Genomic DNA, 23,463 nt, shown 5'->3' with positions numbered 1-23,463 from the left:
GTTGCCAGAGGACAGCGAGCCAGTTGTGAATAGATGACTAAACCATGGATCATTGTTTTAACACATGCTTACTTAACACTGAACTTGAAAATAGACCCACTGACAACGCTTAACAATACTTTTCACTGCATGGGTTTAATGCTTTGTTGAATAAAGGGCAAACACAGTAAAATAAGCTTTTAAAAACTATCCAGACTTTCAGTTGCCTCTATAAGATCAACCCAGGTCTTCTGAGGTTTGTTCATTGTTACTCAACAGCATCCTTGCAACAATGGATATGGCCTTTTTCTAATTGGAAGATAAGATTTAAGAATTTCATTGACTCACATCTCCTAAGACTGAAATTTGACTTGTTTTTCTCTTATTGCATGGTCTCCCCATGGCTTATTTTTCTGCTCTATCAGCCTTTCCAGTAGGGCTGTGCAAAGCTTTGGTCCCTGATTTGATTCAGCGAAGATTTGGCCCGATTCAGTGGCTGAATCTCTAAATCTGAATTGAATCAGAGGACTCTTTAATCTCTCCAATTGAATCAGAACCCTCTGAATCGATTCAGAGAGATTTGGGAGGATTTGGCATTTCAGACATAGACGCAGTTTTAAATGTTTTTTCTACATGCCTCTAGGTAGAAGACAGCTCATGAGTGCTGTAGTGCTGGGGCACATGAAGTGTGCCACAGAAGAATGGGGGGCTCCCCAGTGAGCTTGGCAGAAGACCCGGAAGTGGACCAGAAGCAGTTCCGGTCCACTTCTGGGTCTGCCAGGGAGTGCACAGGGATTCCCCCGGCTTGGTGACTGGTTCCTTCTGGGTCTGGGGGGGGCACCTGGGGTCCCTCTGTGGCTGATTACCAAGCTGGGGAGGCTTGGGGGGGGGGGCCCAGAGTGCTCCCCGGCAGACCTGGAAGTGGGCTGGAAGCACTTCTGGGTTCGCTGCTGAGCACATGGAGGACCCCCTGGCACTCCTGTGGGACACTCCATGTGCCCCAGCATCACAGCATTCACAAGCCATGCCTGCTACCTCAAGGTATGTAGAAAACCCTTTAAAGCTGTGTCTATGTCCAAATCTCTGATTCTCCGAATCAGCATTGAATCTTCAGATTCGGCCAGATCAAATCAGGTACAGTGATCTGAATCAATGAATTGAATCACTGTCCCTGATCTGGGCCAAATCTGAATCTGAATTGAATAGGGCTCGCTTCGCACACCCCTACTTTCCAGCATATACAAAGTAACGTTCTATTAGGTTGGCATTTTAGATTTTAATTTCTGCCTGGCTAGATTGCTTTTCTCTTGAATTTTTCTTGAGAATTTTATTGGTCCTAACTGAAGGAAAGAAATGGATGCAGATTTTGCTAAACTCTGCCAGAAGAAGTTTTTCCCTTTTAAGAAAATAAGGCCCAAACAGGATCAGACAAGTATGCACATTTGCCATATTCCACTGCTCTTTCAATGCTGACTCCATTGTCAGTGATAATAACATTGGGGAATGACCTTGTATGGTAATCCACACATTTATTTCAACTCTAAACTCTATCAGCATGTTGGTTAAGGTACAATCTTTGTCAAGCCAAGACAGTTAATGCTAATTGGTTTATTGAGTTTAACTGGAAATCATTAGAAATACTGTCTTCTTGTCCAAACACTAAGGCATTACTTTCTTGAAGTAAGAAAGTCATTTATTATTCATACATAATCTTTATTTTTTTCCTAAGAAAATGGCACTTAAAGGGGCAACTCTATTTAGGTAAATAATACATTTTCTTTTCATGCACCTGCTTGTACAACAAACTCATCAGTATTGACCTTTTCCAAAGTTTTGGATAAAAAAGTTGAAAAAAATTTTGATTGTATCTTTAAGGTTAATTACAATTTGAGCTTTGGCAAGAGATATGTTCCAAATGATTTAAAGAATGATAAAACTCCAGGGGTCAAAGCAGCTGATAAAGAAGGTTTCAGTAGTCATAATGAATAATAGGTTTGAATAATTAGACAGTTATAGTGATGATTATCAGAAATTAAAGTGTGATTTCACTAAAGAGTTTCAGCTACTGTTAGATGGATTATTGATCAGGCTTTGGAAAAGAAGTGAATTATTATTAATGAGGATAATTTTTTAAAGGAATCAAATTCCTGTGAACCTAATTCAGTGTACCACATATTTTTTATGCACTTTGATTCTCTGAGATTGGGATGATGAAGGACAGCATGTATTGGATGTAGAATGTAGAGAAAGTGGCCCATTTTCTAATAAAGATAACTATTTTGAATGTACTTTTCAGCCTTGGAATATTTATTAAAACAGCATAATCCAAGTGCTACAGTATTAAAAACAGAGATGTTATTAGTAGTTGTAATGAAGGGTGGGCAAACAGCACCATTGGAGGGAAAGTGTAAGGTGTGTGGGGAGGGGCCAGCTGTGCCTCTGGTTTCCACAGGCATAATAGAAATCATGGGAAAGTTGAATGAAGGGGCTAAATTATGGCTGGGGACAGGTACTGTGGCAAAATGACCCAGGAGGAGGTGAGAAGGAGAAGGGGAAGGAGATGTCTGCTTGTAGTGAAAAAAAAGCAGGGAGGAGGTAGGAGAGTGGTTGATCAGCACTAACTCCTGTGAACCTTACTTTAAAGGGGGGACCCAATCCATTGTGTTCCTCAAATACAGGCATGTTTGAGCTGAAGAGAATGTATAGCAATATCTTTGTAAATTTAAATCAAGATCTAGGACTCACTGCATTCTGTCCAGTACACTGGAGGTGTTTTTCTTCTACAGGTATCTTAATTCTATCTTGATTGGGCACAGTAAGATGTATAAACACTTGATGTTGGTAATTTTTTTAGACTGCCTTTCCAAGACGCAATAAAAATAGAACTGTAAAATAAATGATACATAATCAATAATGCAGTAATCATCATTAAAAAGTAAATTAAAAAAATTAGCACATTTAAATAGCTTTTGTACCCCAGTGATATTTTGTTATAAGGAAATGCTCAAGTTGCTGTAGTTGTCAGATGCAATTCTGATATTTCTTGGCCTGGGTTGACTTTTAGTGGTGAGCAGTGCATTTAGGCCAGGGTTTTCGAAGTAGGGCAGCCAGAATGACAAAGCTGAACCCATATTTAGAAACCAAAGATAAAAATTGCCTAATTTCAGACGAGTTGTTTCAAAAACTCTTATTGACTTTGAGTCTTAACCACCTGATTCTGCAAAACAGCAGTTGCATGAATAGTTCTTACTTATAATGCTAATCACACTGATTTCAACACAACAGGTCTTCTGAAAAAAATTGAAACTACTCATGGGAGTAAAATTTTGTAGGATCCAGACTTCCCACTTCTTTAAAGACTTAAAACCTTGAAAAAACCTAGTTTAGGATTTTTATCTAGTTTCTTAAAAACATGTTAGTTTCATTTTAACTCCACTCCAAATCCTGCACAGTTGGCTTGTTTTATTTACTGTGACTCATGGTAACTAAGGCAACTCTAGCTTTGTAAGGAGATGAATATAACAGTATCAATAATTTTTATTTTAAAACTAGAAATATCATTTCTCTCAAACATGTGGCATAAACAAAATAAATTATGGCATAATGTGGTATTTAGTAGCAGGATTTATATGAGTTTTAATAGTATTTCTGTGGGATGGCCTTCATAACTTGTCACCCATTGATAATGCAACTATCCCAAGGTAAATGGTAATAAAATTTTATCTCATCACATTCTCACATATTCTGCACAACCAGAACTAGACAAAAGCCCCTATCTTTTAAGTCATCCATTTGTGGGGCTTGCATTCAAGTCAAAGTTCTGAATATGGGCCTAATCCAACTCTTATTGAAGTCAGTGCAAGTCAATTGAGACTCCCACAGAGAGATTCATTATAGGATAGCAGTAAAGACTCCATAGTTAAGCTTATTTTCTCCTTTTCTAGCTGTGAGCACTTCTAACTGATCTAGGGCATTGAAACTTAAGCAGTTTTCCTCCCTTCTCACACATAACCAGTAACAGATTTTTTTCAGGCCATTTTGTTACGCCCTTAATCCCTCCTTGCAACCACATTTCTCTTAAATGAGTTGTAATGAATAAATTATAGAGGTGTAGCTCAGGGCATAATTTGAATACAAGGATATTGTCAAATTGAAACCAAAACCATAATTTGACCTGTAGAACTAACAATTTCGCTGTTCATTCTGGAGACACAATAAGCATAGACACCTGAATTTTTTTTCTACCTTTTTAGAATGCAAGGAGGTACAGAGAAGTAGTCAAATATTGTCAAACAGGACCACTTGTCGAGGTAGGCAGGTAGCTTTCTCTGAAGTCCAGTAGGCACCTGTCATAGATAAATGTAATAAAGAAAAGTAAGTCTGGAGCTTGTGGCTAAAAATGGTGCGAGCTTGAAGGGGTTTTTCCATCAGACTCTTCTGTACTCAACTCATTGCAACACTAGTTGTAACAGTCTCCTATGATTTCATCGATAATACATATTGTGATAAGTTAAATTACTGAGATCACGTTGCTAGCTACATATGCCCAATAGCAACAAATATATAGCATAAATACAAAAAAGTTAATTAAAATGTTAGCGAATATAAATAACCTAAGGTTGGTGAACATCGCTCCATTCTAAATTAATAAATATGCAAAGGTAATGCTTATAATTAAAGCTATAATTTATCTTCATGCTCTGTTTGTTTAATAGCAGTGGTAATGTAATGCTACATGCAGAAATGTAGTAATAGATTTGTTTAGCACTGACATTATAAACAAATGTCTCAGTCTATTTATTTCTAAGTTATGATACAGATTCTTTTCACATGCATCTGATGGCCTTTAAACCATTTAAAATGAACTGCATTAATGTAATCTAATCTTGATACTGAACATAACATTTCAGTTTGAATTATCCTGAATCCATGATCCATTTTATTACTCACAAAGTACTTTATACATTTATGATAACAGCAAACCTTGTTCTGTTATTTAAATTCCATTTCAGATGGGATGATTTTTTATTATTTTATTTTTTAAAACATTTTTGGTTGTAAAATACAAAGAAAGAAAAGTCAATGCTCAGTAAGCCCTTTAACAAAGCAAACAATTCAAATTTTTATGACATTAGCAAATAATAAAGAAAAGATCTGACATTTACACTTGATGAAATTTTATGCTATAACAGAGATGATGGAAATGGAATGGAAATCACACATGATAAAGCCTGTCCATGAAATTCAGAAGGGTCTTTAGAAAACTACTGCTTGCTAGTTTGCGAGTTTCCTTACTTTGGATGTGCCAGAAAAAAGATCTTCCCAGAAAAAGACTAATGTAGCCTAGCAGTCCTTACTCATAAAAATCTTCTTCCTTATTCCTTGGACCCATTCAGTTGAATTCAGTTGGACAAATGACTTCAGTGAAGCTATTTGCCTGACTTAAATGAATTTTCTCAAATAAGAAAATACATAATAAGGTTACGGAAACTTTAAGAGTAGGGATTTGTGGAAGACTAAATTTTGAAAATAGAAACAGGTAAAATTTAAATTTTCTGGTAGCCTTTCTTTGCTAAATGTCTCTAATTCCAATTCAAATGAACTTGTTCCCTGCAGAAAAACAGACCCTTTAGAAATGTTTTCCTGATAATTCTGTCTCATAATGAACCTATAAAACTTTCTGGTTAAAATTATAGGCCCTTATTTTGGAAATGATGGCATGGTTAGATACTCTGGGACTCAATTCTTCCTTCCCCATATAAAGTTGCTCATGAGCACAAGTGCTTACATGTTCAGGACCTAGAACTGAAATAAATAACCTCCCAGGTTTTAGTCATACATTTTTGCTTTCTTTTAGCGTTTTTTTCTTTGTATTCATACAAGCTTATAGTTGGCTTTCTTCCACTATTTCAGAATTACTTTTGACGTTTAGTTTGCTATCACCATTTCTTTTAAAGGCTAAGGCTAGGCACAGACATTTGGGGAAGCTAGATCACATTTAAAATGCCTCCTCCCCCTCCTCACCCCAATCAAATTTAGTTTGCCCAGGTACAGACCTTACTTAGATTGACCTAACTAGGGATCTAAGTTTGAAGTGTACAGAAGTTCAGAAAGTATAGTAGACTGGCTTAAAAATGGCTGACCCAATATAAATTAAATGTACCTCAAAGGTAGTCTAACTTGTATTGGGTCATGAAAGACTGGTCTAAATGAACTTCTGAACAGTTCCCAGTACAGCTTCAGAGTTGGAAAAGCCCAGCCACTGGTCCCAGCCATGTGGCTGCACTTTTCCTACATGTGCCCCTGACACCAGTCTAATTTTAGTCCCCTCAACCCTCCACCAAATGGACGACCGACCCATGGACTGGCTGCCCCCGCTGAGCCTGCCAGGTTCCTCTTCCTGCAAGCCGCTCCAAGTACCAGTTTTACTGTGGTGGTATTCGCTGGTGCTGAGAGCCAACTGAAGTGGTTGTGGTGGGGGAAGGGGCAGGCAGGACTGTGGTGGTGAGTTCACTGGGGGTGGGGAGTTGGGGAGCTAAAAATAGCCCATAGTGTGTGTGGGGGGGACCCTGCTAGCTTCCCTGATCCTGCTAGCCCCCATACTGACTTACCTTAAATCAGGTGGCCTTTTTAACACCATCTACTCTCCACGAATGCCTGAACATACCCTAAGAAGCTCTATTTTATTTTCATTACAACCCTATATAAATAAAGTATATTTTATTGGCACCTAATGTATCAGTAAAATTGGCCACAGTCAGGATAAATGGTAGATAAAAGTAGGGAAGCAATATTATTTAAAAAGTAATGTTATATGTTATTACTATATCATATGATGATTGAAACTACTGTTAAATACATATTTTAAAATCAGCTTAATACAGTTGCAAATTTAGACTATAGTAGTAATTGATTCAACTACTAAAAGGAATATAAACATCTATAATTGGTAAATGGACCACAGTACTAGAGCCTGCCTTGTCATTCTTAAATCTCATCTTTACATCTCTGAAGTTCTCTCACTTTACTTTAAATAAACTAATGCAATTAAATTTCATATTTAATTAGATCAGAGCCTTTGAATTTGTGGTTCAGGCTGACTTTCCTCATCATATATAGTCTTGGTAACATGATGGCCTAGGATTCAGTATAATATATCAAATTTATGCATAAAAATTAGTACCTTGCATACTGAAAAAGGCAACTGCTAAAATAATGAAGTAATATCTTGATTCAAAACAGTTTATATGATACAAGTTGTAACTAAAGAGACAATAACATTTATATTATCTATATAGTAAAGAGTTAAATTAATGCAGATTTTAGTAGTTTGTTGGAATGTGTATATATATATGAGCATATAATGTTTATATGTCAAATAAAATCAGCTGAAAAATAAACTTTCAAGTATAAGGCCATCACTAATAAAATGTCATTTTAACAAAACACTTCTAGATGTAGCCCACTGACTCCCGTGGAAATGTCTTTGAAAATCTAAGTTTGAATGTCACTTCACCAGAACTTAGGCCTTATATGTAGAGAACATGCCTTTATCTTTACCTGCTTATGAGCAAGGGAAGGTATAAATATATAAAGATGAAATACATTTGTCAAGTGAATGGCATTTGATTATGAGAGAAAGAAGGATCAAAAAGCAAATGTAGTCATTTTCCAAAAACAGAAGTTAGGATTGCAAACTTGTTCAAAACAGAATAGCAACAGTTTTGATGAGTAAATTCCACAGAGCTCTGTTCGGTATACAAGGAGCAGGATACGTTTTGTTGGGAGAGCTAGTAAGTAAAAGGAGGCTGATGTAGACAGAGGGACATAATTACATACATGGAAGATCTCCTTAGGATTTCAGTACCTTATTCATGGTATATTAAAAAGATTTCAAGGAATGCACAGAAAGATATTAGTTAAAAAAAATTATTAAGCAAAGAGTCACGGTGTAAAGGTTTCAGTGGAGGAACTCCAGGCTTCTAATTTCGGTTCTGAAACCAAGTCTTTCTGTGACCTTGGGCAACACATAATCTCTTATTGTCCCTTTTGTAAATGTGGAATTAGCAGTGGGGTACTTAATTATAATACAGGGACATTAGAGGAAATTTAGTTAATATACATAAAGTACCTTAAAAAGAGACTATATTCTTTGTAATTACTAGTGTTATAAGTAGGATGGAGGAAGAGATCATTTAGACTGCTGTTTTTTCTGGCATTTATAACAAAAGTGTAGCTTCCAACAAAACTTACTTTACATACTGCACTTAAGGCCAAAGGAAAGTAGAGCATCTTTACAAAAAGAAATTAAACAGAAGGCACCAGCAATATCATCCTTTTTAAATGATCTCCTGTGGTAGGAGACAACACAAAGACATCCTTAGAAATAGTATGGCAGTATTTTTCATGTTGATTGCAATAAGTGCATCAGAGCTGTGTGCATTCTGTGTAAAATCAATGTCTGTCAAACAAGAAGTCTAAAGACCTTGGGATTTATCTTTTAAGTGCCTCTAAGGAAACAAAGACCTACCAACCAGGGATGGCAGCTGATGCCACTAGAGGAAAGAGGATGGACAATAGAAAGGCTATCTGAGTGTGAAGAGGGGAGCACAATAGGAATAGCAACTAGAGGAAACATCTTCATTTATTTTATAATATGTTTACTTTCTTAAGTCTTCTTGTGTGTTCACTCAGCCTTGATCACATTCTGTGATACCCTTGCAGATTTATAGTAAATATCTCCCTTCAGGATAGTGGAAAAGAGATAACGTGGAACTGTAAAAGAGGAGAAACCAAAGGGAAGCAAAACAAAGCTTGCTACAGAACCCTCATCATCAGTACAGTCTGATAGCACCTGAAACAGATATTCATGCAGTACAATATAACCAAATTGCCCAACACTCAGTCCCTAGAGAAATCTTTTTCTCTTTCTTCTTCAGAAAGCCTTTCCTTAGAATAATTATTAAGGCCAGCCTAGGGAACTGTGTTCATTTCAGAGCTTTCATTTTTAGAAAAGCTGTTTAATATTTATGTAAAGCTCATGTGAAGTTTATGCACCTGTCAAAATACAACATTATACAATAGTGATTGCAAAATGAGCTATTTATCAGACAGATGTCTCTACCTGATCCCCAGAACATAGCCATAAAGGGGCAGGTTCTTGGCTGGTGTAAATCAGGGCCACACAACTATAATCAGTCGGGCCCACATAGATGAAGTGTCTGATAGTGAGGGCCCTGAAAAAAATGTGCCATCTTATCTGGTTTCCAGTGACTCCTGCCATTTTGAGGAAGCTGAGACTGAGACTACTTCCTTTGATCTCCCCTCCATTATTACTTTTTCAATAGCATAGTGGCACAGTTGGGGGAGCAGCGACTTCTGGTTGCCACTGGCATGACCATGGTTGCAGAAATGTGGCTGCCAGTGACAGCTGCTCTTTTCACCTTTCTCCTGTCACAAGTTGGCACCCGGGGTAGTTGCCCTGCTTTAGACATGCCACTGAGCCTTTTTCTAAGATCAGTTGGTAGAAAAGGCCCTCTCTCTCCAGTATTCACCACGAGGCACCACGAGATTTCCCTACAACATATGGGAAATGCTGGTGCATATGTGTTGTTAGAGGTATTGTAATACATGTCGGTCCTGAGCAGTATAGAGCACCTTACAAAGGCATGAGTGACTGAATGTGCACATACTGGCACACTGCTTCTATGGTGTCTTCTGCTTTCTCTCATAGTACAAGGGATAATTTTAAAAGAATAGTAAAAATCTGGGCATCTGTATCAATGTTTAGGCATCTGAATCACAGTTGTCTGATTTTTGCAGCTGCTGAGAGGTGGGAACTTTATTCACTCAAATTTAAGAAGATGGACATTAAAATCTCATTTCTCTGAACCACAGAGAATAACTTTTTGTTAAGTGAGTGATTACTTTGATGAGCTCCTCAATTTTGAATATGAGTCATGCTATTCTTTTCAGCTATAGGGGTTTGAAGTACTTTGCTGAGACCCTCAGAGATCCTATCTCCCCAGGCTTCATATTCACATGGAAATAGAAATATCAAAATAATAAACAAAAAACATTATAACTATATAGTTATACTCTGCCTAAGCACTTAAAAACTGTAATTGATTTTGACTGTTTTTGCCAGGATAGCTAGTAAGAGCAAATATTTATGAGGTTATGTGGTGGTCACACACACTCAAAATGTGTTATTTTTTCATAGTTGTAAATGGATACCTCAATAACTGAAATATTAACTTTTTATGTTGTGAAGGATAACCTATAGCTATATTAACACTGTGCCTGGGTTACTTAGCTACCTAATTCATTCTTTCCATTTTTATGAGTGAACAACATAATCAAGAGAGAAATCCAAAATGGAACATTGAAAGACCCTGAACTTTAAAATGGTTCACATTTGAGTTCTTTCTAGAGTGTTTCTCCCTTTCATACCATTTTTGTATTGGTGTAACTTCTCTTGTTTCAGTGAAGTTACTCATCATTTTGCCTGTTATATAGGACTCATCTAAATGCTTCTGAAATGATTGAGGATTTAGATCAAGCCCTAACTGGAAGGAGAATGAGACTGAAAAAGTGTACCTGCTATCAATAGGATATAGACAGATTTGCTCTGAGAAATGTTTTTAAAAGTAGATACTGATCTGTTTGAAATCTCTATTGAGTATCACAAAGCATTTTTAACACATAGCTCTAGGCATTCAGTCTTCTCTCAAAGGCCCAATTTTTTATTTTCATTTTTTTTGGGGTGGGGGTTGCCTCTAACTTCATTTTAGGCATCTTTTAAGAGGCCAGTTTATTGTTAAGGAAGGCATTTAAAATTAAATTGGAAGTTTCTCGCTGATGGGGAAAGGTCAAAAGAGCTGTGAATGTATCTGCAGGGAAGGAGATCAAATGAAAGACCATAGCAGAAAAGAATGAAAACATGGAGTAGCATAAATACTATTCCTATATTGTTTCCTAGCGTGTAGGTTTTGGGTTTACCTGGCTGATAAACTTCCTACCAAGATGGCATGTAAAGAGACTAGAGGCTTTGTAAAGCAATGGCTACAAAAAGCCGTGTGCCATTCTGGAGAAGAATCCTTATGGGGCGGAAGCTGACTGCTGGGGCCCTCTTTGTGAGTTCCACCACAGTACAGTGTGTACCAGGGCAAGACTAGCAGCAGGAGAAATTTGCTGGTGTTGAATCCTGCAGAGATTCTAAGGAGCACAGCTGCTTATGGCCTGGGGACAAATTGTAAGGGTGATTAAGAACTCCTAGGGTCTGTCCAGACGAACACTCACGTGCCTCTTGTGGCGTCTCAAAAGAGTTTGAGACGCCACAAGATGCACACTGGGAACAAAAAAATGTTTGCCGTGCTGCATATTTGCAGTGCAGGCTCAAAGTTTGGTACCTAGAAATCCAGGTAGCAAAATAAAACCCGGGTTAAAAAAGCAGGGCAGGGTACGGTTCCCAACATGGCATTGTGTGACCCTGGCTCTGTACATGCTGAATTGACCCAGCCTGGCCCATCCAAAGTGGGCTGGGCCGGGTCCATTTAGCATGTACAGAGCCTGGGTCACACAGCGCCACATTGCCACCAGCTGTGCTGGCAGCAGAGCCACAGCCATGCTGCCTGCTTCTGCTGGTGCCACGGCAGCCGGGTTGTGGGGACAGGTGTGTGGCAGCCCCTGCTCAAGCCCCTCCATGAAACCACTCACAGACAGGACATCTCCCCCCCACTCCTCACCCCCCCAACATCCCCCTCCACTCCCAACACCCCCGACATCCCTCTGCTACTCCCGACACCTCCTGACACCCCCCTGACACTCCTCACACCCACCCACATCCATAAATCCCCTCACCCCATGTCCCTGACTTACCCTTGACAGCACCTGGGGCAGCAAGAGCACCATATGGACGTTCTGGCCAAAAGCCAGAGCAACAGTCTTGGAGGACCAACTCCAGGGTTGCCTCAGGACATGATCAGGGATTGTGCTCTGCCCCACTTTTTCCCTCTGTGGTATTTTTTAATAACTGGATATCCAGGTATCAAATTTTGAGCCCACACTGCAAATATGCAGCATGGGGAATGCTTTTTCTGTTCCCACACATGCATCTTGCAGCATCTCAAAGGGATCTGAGATGCTGCAAGAGGCATGTGCGTGCTTGTGAGGACAGAGCCCTAGGGTTTATAAATCTAAGGACAAATATAGGTCTGTGAGCCTAGGGAGGCTGCCAAAACTTAGTTCCCGAGGATATATAACTTATGTAAGAAGCTGTTCTGCTCTCCTGTTCTTCGTAGAATTTAGAGACTGCACGTGTTGCTTAAAACCATCTTCATCCCCTGTTATCTCTGGCCTATTAATTCTGTGCTTGATTTCTAAGTCCTGCCAAAAAACAACCCCCATTCACTTCTTCCCACTCTTTTAGAAAGCAATCCTACTACAAGGTCAGTAGGCAGTGCAGAGTTCTTAAATTGGTTGCGCAGAAGTCATGAATATGCTCCCCAGCACCATTTTCAGGCCATCTCTCAGGGGTACATACCCAGGACTCCTTTAAGACATATATACCTAGGCTTGGGTCATTTAGGGAGTAGAAGCAAGAAGGCTCGGTTTATTTGTCCTCACTGGTCCCCAACCCAGCAAGGAGGTGATATAGACGTAGCCCAAGGACATTTAGGGCTTAGACAGACAGGCCCCTGCTCTAACTCATGGTTCTTTACATAACGCATTATGAGGTAGAGCATCACCCCACAACCCAACCCAGCTCAGCTCTGTCCCCCACATGGAAATTTAATTTCATAGATTTCATAGATTTTCATAGACCTTAGGGCTGGAAGGGACCTCGGAAGATCGAGTCCAGCCCCCTGCCCAAAGGGCAGGAAGTCAGCTGGGATCATAGGATCCCAGCAAGATAAGCATCCAATTTGCTGGATTGCTGGATTGCTCTGGAGGGAACACGTTTCCTACGGCACTCTGCTTTTGAGTGTATCAGTGTAATACCTGATCTTACCAGGGTTTATTTTTTATGTAGTCAACCATTAAAAAGTTAGTGTATGCAACAGCTGTGCAGTAGTGCATGTGTGTTAAGTCACAGCTATAGAATTCTTTCAGTTTTTTCAGGAGCCATATCACTCAAAAACTATCACTTCTGTCTGTGCTCACCCACACTGGTTAGAATCCAGTTCCTATACATGAGTAAATTAAGATTGTCTAGGAAATAGATGGCCTAGTTTACAGTAAACCTAAGGCCTAGCTTCCAGCACGCCTCAACAACTTTTGCATTAGTTTAAAACAAGATAATTCAACATCTCTATGGCCATGTTAATCTTGTGCTGGCTGATTTTTTAAAGTATTTATTTATGAAGAATAAGCTGCATGGGCTTCACTCTACTTTAGAATGAAATTCTTTGTAAATACGCCTAAGACTGTATAATCCCTGTCATAATAAACTATGCTGATCCAAACAGGTGTATATTACAGTCATTGCTTTTCTGCACTTCTTGCGTGATTTACATAACAAAATTCTCTCATCAGGGTGGATGGGAGTGGTAAAGGGGAGGGGAAGAAAGAAGAAATAATTTCAGATCACAAAACTTTTCCCTGGAATGAAAGTCCATTCTGGTTTAAGTAGCATTTCCATGTTAACCTTGAACCTTTATCTTTCTGGAAACCAGAAGAAAAATCCATCAAGGCTATCTGACTAAGAAACTATCAGCCAAGTCCCCCAAAGCAATACAGAGGAACACTGCTAAATACATGTTTCTGAAGCATGTAAAATACACTTCTTATGGTCTCATGAATTCAAAAGCTATTTCCTTAGGGAGTTTTACACAAAATATTAAAAATATATTAGTTAAATTTGCAAAATGTAATGCATAACACTTGCACTTTGTACTTATTTTGGTTAGTTAAAGCACACATTAAATACACTGGATAAAGAAATAGTTTTACTTAGTTTGCATTTGTTTTGGCTCTGTGTGACAGATTATAAATGACTACGCTACTGATATACCTATGCAAAAATATAATGCAATATATGTATAATTATGATCTGAAGTGAATGTGAATTATAACTCCTCATGATACTTCTTCATGATTTGCTGCATTATAAATAACAGTGATTTATTACTGCTTCACCTACTGCTATGCCAGTGATGGATCATAATAGTAGATCATTATAATTATGGAATCAGAACAAAGCTGTTTTTTTCTCTTATATAATTCAATTGTAGCTCTGCCACTGAGGTTGTTGAGTATTATAATCCATCTACTTTATGTTACATTTTATTAGAAATTATATAGTTTGATACTTAATACATTTGGTAGAAGTTCATTACTAATAACTATTTAGATTATTAGACTTTCTATTAAACTGTACTGCATATTTTGTATTAGCAAAACACTCTTACTATATTTTCATCATATTCCACACAGTGTGTACTAAGGGAAATAGAAAACTGAGAAGTATTAGACAGGATGATTTTTACCTTTCTGGGTGCCTTTGCATGCTGCCAAGGTTTGAGTAATCCTACTGACAATTGTTAAGTTGGTACTCTTGGTTTATGTCTTTAAAGTGCTGCTCAAGATTCAACAGTAACTAAATCTGAATCTGAGAAATTGTCCATCTAATATAAATTCCATGTATTTCATTTGCTGCCCTTATTTAGGCTGGGCGGGGGGAGAAGGAGTGGGGGTGAGGAGGGGAGGATATCAGCTCATTCATAACTAACTCTTAGTTAGACATATGGGAGGTAATTCAATGATACCTGACAGGCCATGGGAATGGAAAGCTATGTCTGGGTACTATCCACCCAAAGGAAACAGTGACCCACAAGTCTTCTTTCAGTTGTTATTTCTTATATGTGTTATAATCACCTCTAGAGGACCCAGCTAAGATCAGAGCCCTATTCTGTTAGGCACCGAAGAGTTTACATTTGAAATGAGAAGATGCACAAACTTACCCTTTTGTAGCATTGGCTGAAATGCGTTTGGGCTCACAAAAGTTTATTCATCTCTGAATTAGTTAGTCTATAAGGTGAATCCCTAACCTGCCTTCTGTTAATCCCACTGCTATTCTTCTAAGGCATGAAAAGATTAACATGGTGCCAGCAGCACCTCTCCCAAACATGTCTGGCTTACATGCTCTAAACAGTGAAATGCCCTGGGCTAGGGGCAGACATTATACATAAACTGGTTTAAGTGATCAGATACTGATTTAAACCTGTAACAGAACAGACATTCAGTGCACATAAACCAGTTTCAAAATGGCTGAAACCAGTTTGAGATAAACCTGGTTGAATGTAGTATCAGATTTAACTGATTTGGGTCAAACCAGTTTATGCAATGTCTGTCCCAGACTCCTTCCTGGTTTAATTTAAACCAGAGTCCCCCAACATTCCAGATGCTTTGAAGCCCTGGGTGGGGCTCTCTGCTCCATAGCTGGGCTGGCCCCATCCCCCTGCTCCCTAGCTGGAGTTCAGGCAGAGGTAGCAGGCAGAGCAGGATTTACCTGGCTTTCCCTTGTCCCATCCCTGCCTCACCACTCCCTACTCAAGCAGGGATTTCCCTCTCCCCTCTCCAACAGCACAGAAGGTAATGAGCATGTGGTATGCTAGCTAATGCTGAGAGGTGTCTGTGTAAAGTAAACAGAATAGTATCTGCTTAGGGGTTTTTGGAGCTAATCAACAGGTAGCTGGTAATGTCCCTATGTTCCTTCCTTGGAAAAATCTGTAAAAGAAGAGCTTGAATTAATGAGACAGGCCTTTGGTTTTTTTTGATAGGGTGCTAAATGCTGTTATCAACTCCCTACTGGGCTGGTCAGGAGCAGTGTGGGGAGTTGGGAGGGGAACCCCTCCCAATCAGAGCATCCTGCCAGGACCTGGCGATACCACATCTCATCTTAGCACTGTGGAAGGGAAGGGAGGTCTTGCTTAAGTCCCCCCTGGCTTCTAGCCTGAGCCACTGCAGGCATGTGCCTGAATTTCCTCAGTCCAAAGAGAATGTCTGTCCATTTTCTAACGAGTTCAGCCTAGCCAGTTTAAACTAACCTGCAAAGTTCAAATCAGTTCAGACTCAGGCTTTTCAAATGTCTGTTCCTAGTGTAGCTACTCTTCAAAGTCATCCTCAGCAGATGCCCTTGACAGTGGCACAGATAGGTTTGAGAGAGATTGCAAAGTGTTGGCCCAAAATGGCTTCACAGATACATTTCTGGATTTGGAGCTTTTAGTGGAAGTGGGTTGGCAGAGTGTGGTGAGGAACCTCTTCTGCTGATCACATTAGTACCATGGTATAGATGCACCCTGTGAGAGTTGTACAAGGTCACAGAAAGACTGTGTCACAATAATAGAATGAAATCACACTTACCAAGTCCCAATCTTTAACTACAGGACTCTGCTTTTCTGACTCAGTATATGTTGAATGGGAAATCTCAGCAGTGGAGGATCTCAATGCTCTTCCTCAAAGACAGGTATGAACATAATAAAAAAAATCACCATATTAAAACCAGAGTTGAAGCCACTTTTTCTCTTAGTGTATAAACAGAATTTATGAGTGAGAAGTGGTCAGTTGACTGTTGGACTAGGCAGAGCAATGACTATTCTAGTTAGAGAGAAGACTACATATTCCAGAGAAGAAGATGCATGGATAAGAGAACAGGGAAATGAAGGATCCTGGATGCCCTAAAACGGGGGTGTAAAACTCACTTGGGCCCTGGGCTTGATCCAGACTGTGGGGCTCCTCAGGGGCCAGATCTGGACCTGACAGTGGCATCAGGTCAAGTGGTATCAGGGAACTCTAGAAGTTAATGCAGCCATCGCTTGCTTCCTGCTAATGACATGCATTCCTAAGTGGATTCTGTATACTAGTTTCCAGCAGTGGGCCCCTCCCTTGTATTCCTGGTCATTTTAGAAGCCCTGCAGGCCTGATGTTAAGCATATGCTTTAGCATCATTTCTGGACATTTCTGATTTGGAGCAGAACTCTGGATGCAAAGAGACCAGACTTTAATTGTGAAACCACAGGAACTTGCTGAATATGTGACATAGAAGTGAGGCACAGGGCATTGCTTTGGTGAAGTCTGGGAAATATCCAAGGTTTTGGCAGCTAAAAGAAGACAGCATTGTGAATGACTGCTCCCCTTTTGACCTGAGGAAGTTATCTCTTTCTTTTTCCTAATTACCACATTCAGAATAAATTTGAGATCATCTCTATTAAAAAGGGATGAAGACTATAGCATTGCTTTCCCTTTTACTTCACTTTTCCACTTAGTGTCAGCAAGATTATCTCTCATTCTTTGATTCATCTCTGTGCTATCTCTGCCTCCTCTTGGACATATAGTGACCCTAACCAAGCATGACTTTCTACAACTATCTATGCGTAAGTGAGGCCCTCAAATTCACCTTAGAGCCACAGCTTTGTTAACAGTGCTTGGTGAAAAAAGATGTTGCATTCATGCTTTGGACATTAGCTAGTTTCCAGTTCATTTCTGGTAATACTTAAAGGTTTAGTTTTAATAGACTGAAGAAAATTGTTTATGATTTGGCCAATATACCTTAGAAACTTCATGAATTGTGGCACCATTGGAGTTTTGCCCTTTGATTTAATAGAGTTGGGATTCTCCCCAGCTTTCTCTTATGTTTTCCCCTATGAATGCCAACACCTGGGATTTTGGGACTAACAGCTTCCACACTTAAATGAGAAAGTGGCTCTAGTGACACTGTATTTTTAGTAAATATCTTTGACATTGAAATTGAGTCCTGGTCTATAAACATGGCTCATAGGCAATAAAACTATACCTGTAACAGGAATAGTATAGTTAATAGTAGTCAAGCTGAGTCTGAGTATGTTGACTTTCATAAAATGCTATAAGCTATATCTCCCCTGGCTTCCTCTGATGTAATAGGAATGTATGGGAGATCTGGAATTGAAGGCTTGGATATTCTCTGTGACATAGTGTTGTGCCAAGCATGAGTTCTTTGTGTATATGGATTGACTCTTATTGACTTGTACACATCACTCATGATCTAGACAAATATATTTCAGTAAACTGAACCTGAAATATATCTCTGTGCAGAAGAAGCTCATCGTTTGTCATCTCAGTGCCACCAGATTTCTCCTGTCATCATGCTCTGCCATCTTTCAGGATCTTCAATATCCTATATTCCCTTTTCTTGCTAAGAGCCCTTGCATGTCGCTATCACATATATTACATATGTTTAATGAATGGCTAAAACAAGAATCTCAGTGACAGGCAGTAAAAAGGTCATATTTGAAATGAAATTTCTTCCCTACGGGGAAAAAGGCTTTTTCCATCTTCACCTAGAGCAGAAGAAAGATGCTGGATGTTTCAAATGGAACAAATCAAGTGTCAGTATGAATTATTGTTATTTGCTGCACATGATAGTCTAATTGCTAATAATGAACTCTATGACTTTGTACAATATCAATTGTCCCTATCTAAAAATGCTGGGCAGCACTTCTTTTAACTCCATTTCTGTTTAATCATCTTACTAATTCATTTTATTTGTGGTGATGGCCAAAAAGCTCCAGCTGCTACTGCAGCTTCTCTTGAAAAGGACTTTGCCAGAGCAACCCTCAAGAAAATAGCTGGCAGAAGATTCTAAATCTGGTGCCAGAGAGATGGAATTGATCACTTCGATTCTGTCTCCCTCCACTGTGTAAAGGAGTCTCCTTGGACTGTCTTCTGTTAGCTCTGGCAGGCAAATGTGAACATTAAAAATACCCAGCTGGCTCTGGTGGAGCCAGATATATGAAGCTTTCATGGGGATATAAGGACAGTTCTTTCTCACATGTTTTGAGATCCATTAAATGGCATCTGAAGGTCAGAGAGACAGAAAGACATCCATTAGGAGAAGATGTTTATTTCTTTAACTAAAGTCCACGAGGTGGCCTGAAATGCAGTCTGGTGGACTAAATCCTCTGTTGCCCTATCAAACCATATACACATGTAGAAAGTGAGTACAATTCAGATGCCAAATTTCTTAGCATTTTCACATCACTTTCCATTAGCAGAAATGAATGCACAGGGTGCCAGGACTGGAAGAAATGAGGGCCTGTGCATGCTTTTTCATTTGAGGTATATTCAGTTGGTAATTGGTAATATTTAGTATGACAAATTGAAATGGAATAAAAATACCTCAGATATATACAAGGAAACTGCAAATGCCGTAACATCAAAACAAGAGTTTCCTCAAAAATCAAAATATCTCAAAGAACACCTCTAGAAGTCTGTCTAGTAGAGTAATTAAGTACATAGAATTTGGGGTTCCATTATAGCTTTTATCACTTTTCCTTAGATTTTCTGATGAGGTGATATATCAGTCCAACAACTACCCTCCATTTTCACTTGGGAGACTGATTCAGATTGCAGGTTTCTGTAGGGATTATTGCTTCATGATTCATCTGTACCATGGTGTTATGACAGTGAACTCTCAGAATGTGGGCTTTTCTGGACACAACCTTGTTTCTTGAACCAGGGAGCTCCACTTATGCCATCACTTTAACTCATCAACTTCAGTGAAGTTACCCTGTTTTATACTAGTGTAAGAAAAAAAAAGAGGGTCGGGAAGTCTTTCGGGTTTATATTTTCATGGAGTTTAAGGGACTGTTGTAATCATCTGGTCTCTTTTCCCACATTTCCCCAAATGGTTTCTGCATCAAGCTTGTAATTCTGTTAGAGAATATCTTTGAGAAAGTAATTGAGCTTTGATATAAAGAATTCAACTGGTAGAAATTTCTTCCAAATTCCTGGGTGAATTCTTCCAATAGTTAAATGTTCTTAGTGTAAAATTTGGTTCCAATCTCCTCCAGATTAGCAGAAAATAGAATTAGAAATAAATTCACAGTGAAGAATGTGAATTCAGCTTTTTTGTGAGCTGTGTGTTTACAGATATTAATTTGTTCGTTGTTTGAATAATTCAGGAAATGATTTATATGACCACATCTCTGGCTTTTGGAATGTTCCTGGAAAGCCAAAACAAAAGGAGTAACTCTTTTGCTGACTGATAGTTATTTGTAATCTCTCTGAAAAGAGATTAGTTGTCACATCCCTGTTCATAGACAAGTGCCTATGATACATCACAAATCCATGACAAGATTCAGTATTAGGTTACCTTTATCGATGATGTTAGATCTTTCTGAGGTGATGCCTCCATGTTATACATGATGTGTATTAATAAGGTAACAGAGGGAAGCTTTTCATTGTTGTTCTCTAGAAACAGATTTCAGTCTCTATGGTCACCAGTCTAACATATTTCACCAGTACTAACTTCACTCAATTGTAGCTAAAAAGGTTTAAAATTTTTTTTTAGCCTTTGTATTTTTCTTAAATATTCTTTACTTTGTATAGAAAAACAGATGCATAAGTTGCAGAAAAACAACTTGTATATAAAAACATGTATGTAAAGTTGCAGAATTGTATCAAGTTATTTCTACAGTTCTGTTTTACTGATGAACACAATAATTGCCAGCCACTGGAAACTTAAGCTGAAGTTAAACTTTAATGAACTTTAAAACTCCAGGAAAAAAAAGATATATTTAAAAAAAGGAAAAAACAAACAAACAAACCTGGAAGTGCTATTAAAATAAATCTATATACAGCCTTAAATTTCCTTATTTACAACTGACTAAATAACTCATACAGCAATAATGTATTTGCATGCTGTTAATTAGAAGCATAATTAATTTTTCAGATTGTAAATAATGGTGCACAAAATGCCATTCCCTACAGATCAAATGGAAATAATAAAAAACAATCTTAAAAAACAAGAATAGTTTACAATGAAACTGACTTAAATTAGTTAGGACTTTTTGTGATGTCTTGTATTAATGAAAACTATAAATTTGTTCCTGAAGTTAGTAATTTATTGGCAAAATGCAAGGTTCATTAATCATTCTGCTCTCTCTTACACTTGGCACATATGGAAGGAAAATCTCTATGTTTATCACTGCTTCAAATAAACAGTAGCATAAGTAGATTATTCCCAATAGAAAGATTTTCCCCACACCCTAATCTCAGAGCAATCATTCACTGATCTAAATGAGCAGTTACTTAAACTGCTAAGAAGGGATGCTAATTAGCCAAGGAAAACTAGGCAAGAGTATTTAATTAAAACAAAACCAAAAACCAACTCCCCCCCACCAAAACCCCAGCTATTTTCTGCAACCTTATCTCTAACATGCTATTTAGACTCAGTTTGCTTGGATGTTGGATGTTGTCTCTTGATTAGTTAAGAATAATATCACACTTAGATGTCCATTCTCACACAGATGGGGGCCTATTTGAGATCTGTGATTTGAACACTCATTTATGCAGCTTCATTTCAATTGTGGGCACAAATCTGAGCAGATACACCTCTCACTTCCTAGGTAATTTCAGTACTTAAAAGTGCAGCTAGTTATATTTACATCCATAATTCATTTTGCAGATGGAAAAAAAATGCAAGCCCAATTTGCTTCTGAAAACAGAAACCAGCTTTCAGCCCATCTGGAATCATAGCACATTAAATACACCCAAATATGCTCCACTATGGTGATGTTTCCATAAAGGCATTGTGATGCTCCCCTCCCACCCACTTCCTGCCACCCCCTTCCCACCATTGTGGCAATTTACACTATTTGGGCAATTATAATTATTATTGAGATTTAAGGCAAATAAGCACATCTGTATCTGGTTGACCCTTGTATCTCTACCTAATAGCCAGGACCTTTGCCTGTACAGATTAAAATTTCTTGCCTAAAATCATCCATAAAGTCATTAGATATTGGGTTGGTTTCCAGTTTTAGTCACCATCACATCAGGTCTGCATGCAATGTGAACATGGGTTGTCATGTCATGTTGAAGGGAAAGGAAAGCTAGAGGAAGAGATGGGGAGAGGGGGACAGTATGTGCTTTGCCTGGGGCATATCACTGGTATCCTACACCCCCTTTTCTAAAAATAATGTCAGATGGACTTGACTTTCTGAAGATTCTTTGTTTATTCAGAATCAGATTCTGATTCCCTCACTTGATGGATTTGAGTAGCAAGATATTTTTCAGAGTGGGTAAGGGTAGCAAAATCTTCCTATCCAGGGGATACTGGTTCCTATGTCTCCATTTGGTGCAAGGCATTCATCAACATGGCTGTTTCTCTAAATGTGAACCTACCCTGTTACTAAATATAGTGGAAACAAAACTTTTATTTCAATAGTGCCCCAGGAACTGTATGCTTGTTTAACTATTTAATCAAAAGGTGGGCTGGAAATAAGATGGACCTATTGTGAAAACAGGTTCAGTCACAAGATACATGGTATTTCTGGTCAGACTGGAAACACTGATAGATTTTTGGGACCGGGACACCAATTAATTCCACCAGCCTTACTGTTGAAGTCTAATGATTTTGGTGGATTCATGCCAGTATTACTGGGGTTGTGGACTGGAGACTTGGGCCTCCATGGTTTGCCATTTTTATTTCTATTCTTGGAAGCAGGCAGTGGAAGAATGGACAAAAATCAATGAAAAATAAGGTTCACCAAATATTTGTAGAATATTCAGAAATATTCATTTCAAGTTCTGGGGCAGGTTCTTCTCAGTTCTTATTCTGGCATCTAGCTTGCCAGTGTTGCTCAGATATGAGAAGGGATACTGCATCAAATGGAAATATATAAGGCCTTTGTCAATACTTACTAAATGGCTGCAGGCTAACTTGTAGATCGTAAATTTATGTATTTATTCCATTTATAAATGAAATGACTGCAGATGGCGAGAGGCACTGAGTAATAATATTATTGAATGGACAGAATACCTAGATATGGATATAAAAATTTGCAACATTTTACACCCTTTTTCACCCTCTCTTTCAAGATGAACAATAGGATTTTTCATAGTACTGACCCCACTTAACAAAATGGTTTATTTTCTCTTAATGTGTCACACTTGCTCTTGGCTGTGTATGTGTAAACATGTTTTCATACACTGACAAGAAGGAAGGTAAGTATTATTAGATCAAATGATAGGTACTTACCTGAGATTTTCAAAGGCACATGTATGGTGGAGGTATAGTTTGAAGTACAGTTGAACCTTAATTATTCAGCTGCACAAGAAAATACATTGAGGTTATGCCTGCTACTTAAATTTGACTTCAAACCTAGATATGCTTCAAACCTAGATATGCTTACCATCTACACTGAAAACCCCAGCACCAGAGAGGCAGTTCCAAAAATAGGTACCTGAACTTTGATGATGAGATAGGACAGGGGTGGGCAAAATGGCATACCTGGTTGGCAGCTGGACTCCATTTCCCAGCGGCCGCTGCTTGTATGGCTGGGGCTGGTCTCCATGGAGACACCAGCCACAGCTGCACTGTGATAGAGCAAGGCTTGGATAGTTATGGAGACTGGCCCCAGAAGTGCTGTCAGGGCAGGGCAGGGAGCTGCTTTGAAGCAACTGGAATCTTGCACCATGGGCAGCCTGGTCCAGGGTTAGGGA

At 38.7% G+C, this 23,463-nt stretch overlaps 1 long non-coding RNA gene across 1 annotated transcript; it reads right to left on the bottom strand.

Moving 5' to 3' along the window:
* Positions 1-2,453: 2,453 nt before the first annotated feature.
* Positions 2,454-16,454, bottom strand: LOC149857247 (uncharacterized). The gene is made up of 3 exons (XR_016444077.1): positions 16,345-16,454; positions 4,225-4,325; positions 2,454-2,864 (listed from the first exon to the last, which is right to left on the bottom strand). It is a non-coding gene; the product is annotated as an uncharacterized LOC149857247 (long non-coding RNA).
* Between the last annotated feature and the right edge of the window lie 7,009 nt (positions 16,455-23,463).

Source organism: Crocodylus siamensis, chromosome 9 (genome assembly GCF_052110815.1).
Source record: "Crocodylus siamensis isolate JL-2025a chromosome 9, ASM5211081v1, whole genome shotgun sequence".
NCBI classification, from domain to species: Eukaryota; Metazoa; Chordata; order Crocodylia; family Crocodylidae; genus Crocodylus; species Crocodylus siamensis.
The sequence above is the reverse complement of the archived record's forward strand: the minus strand, read 5'-3'. Positions and strand labels throughout refer to the sequence as shown.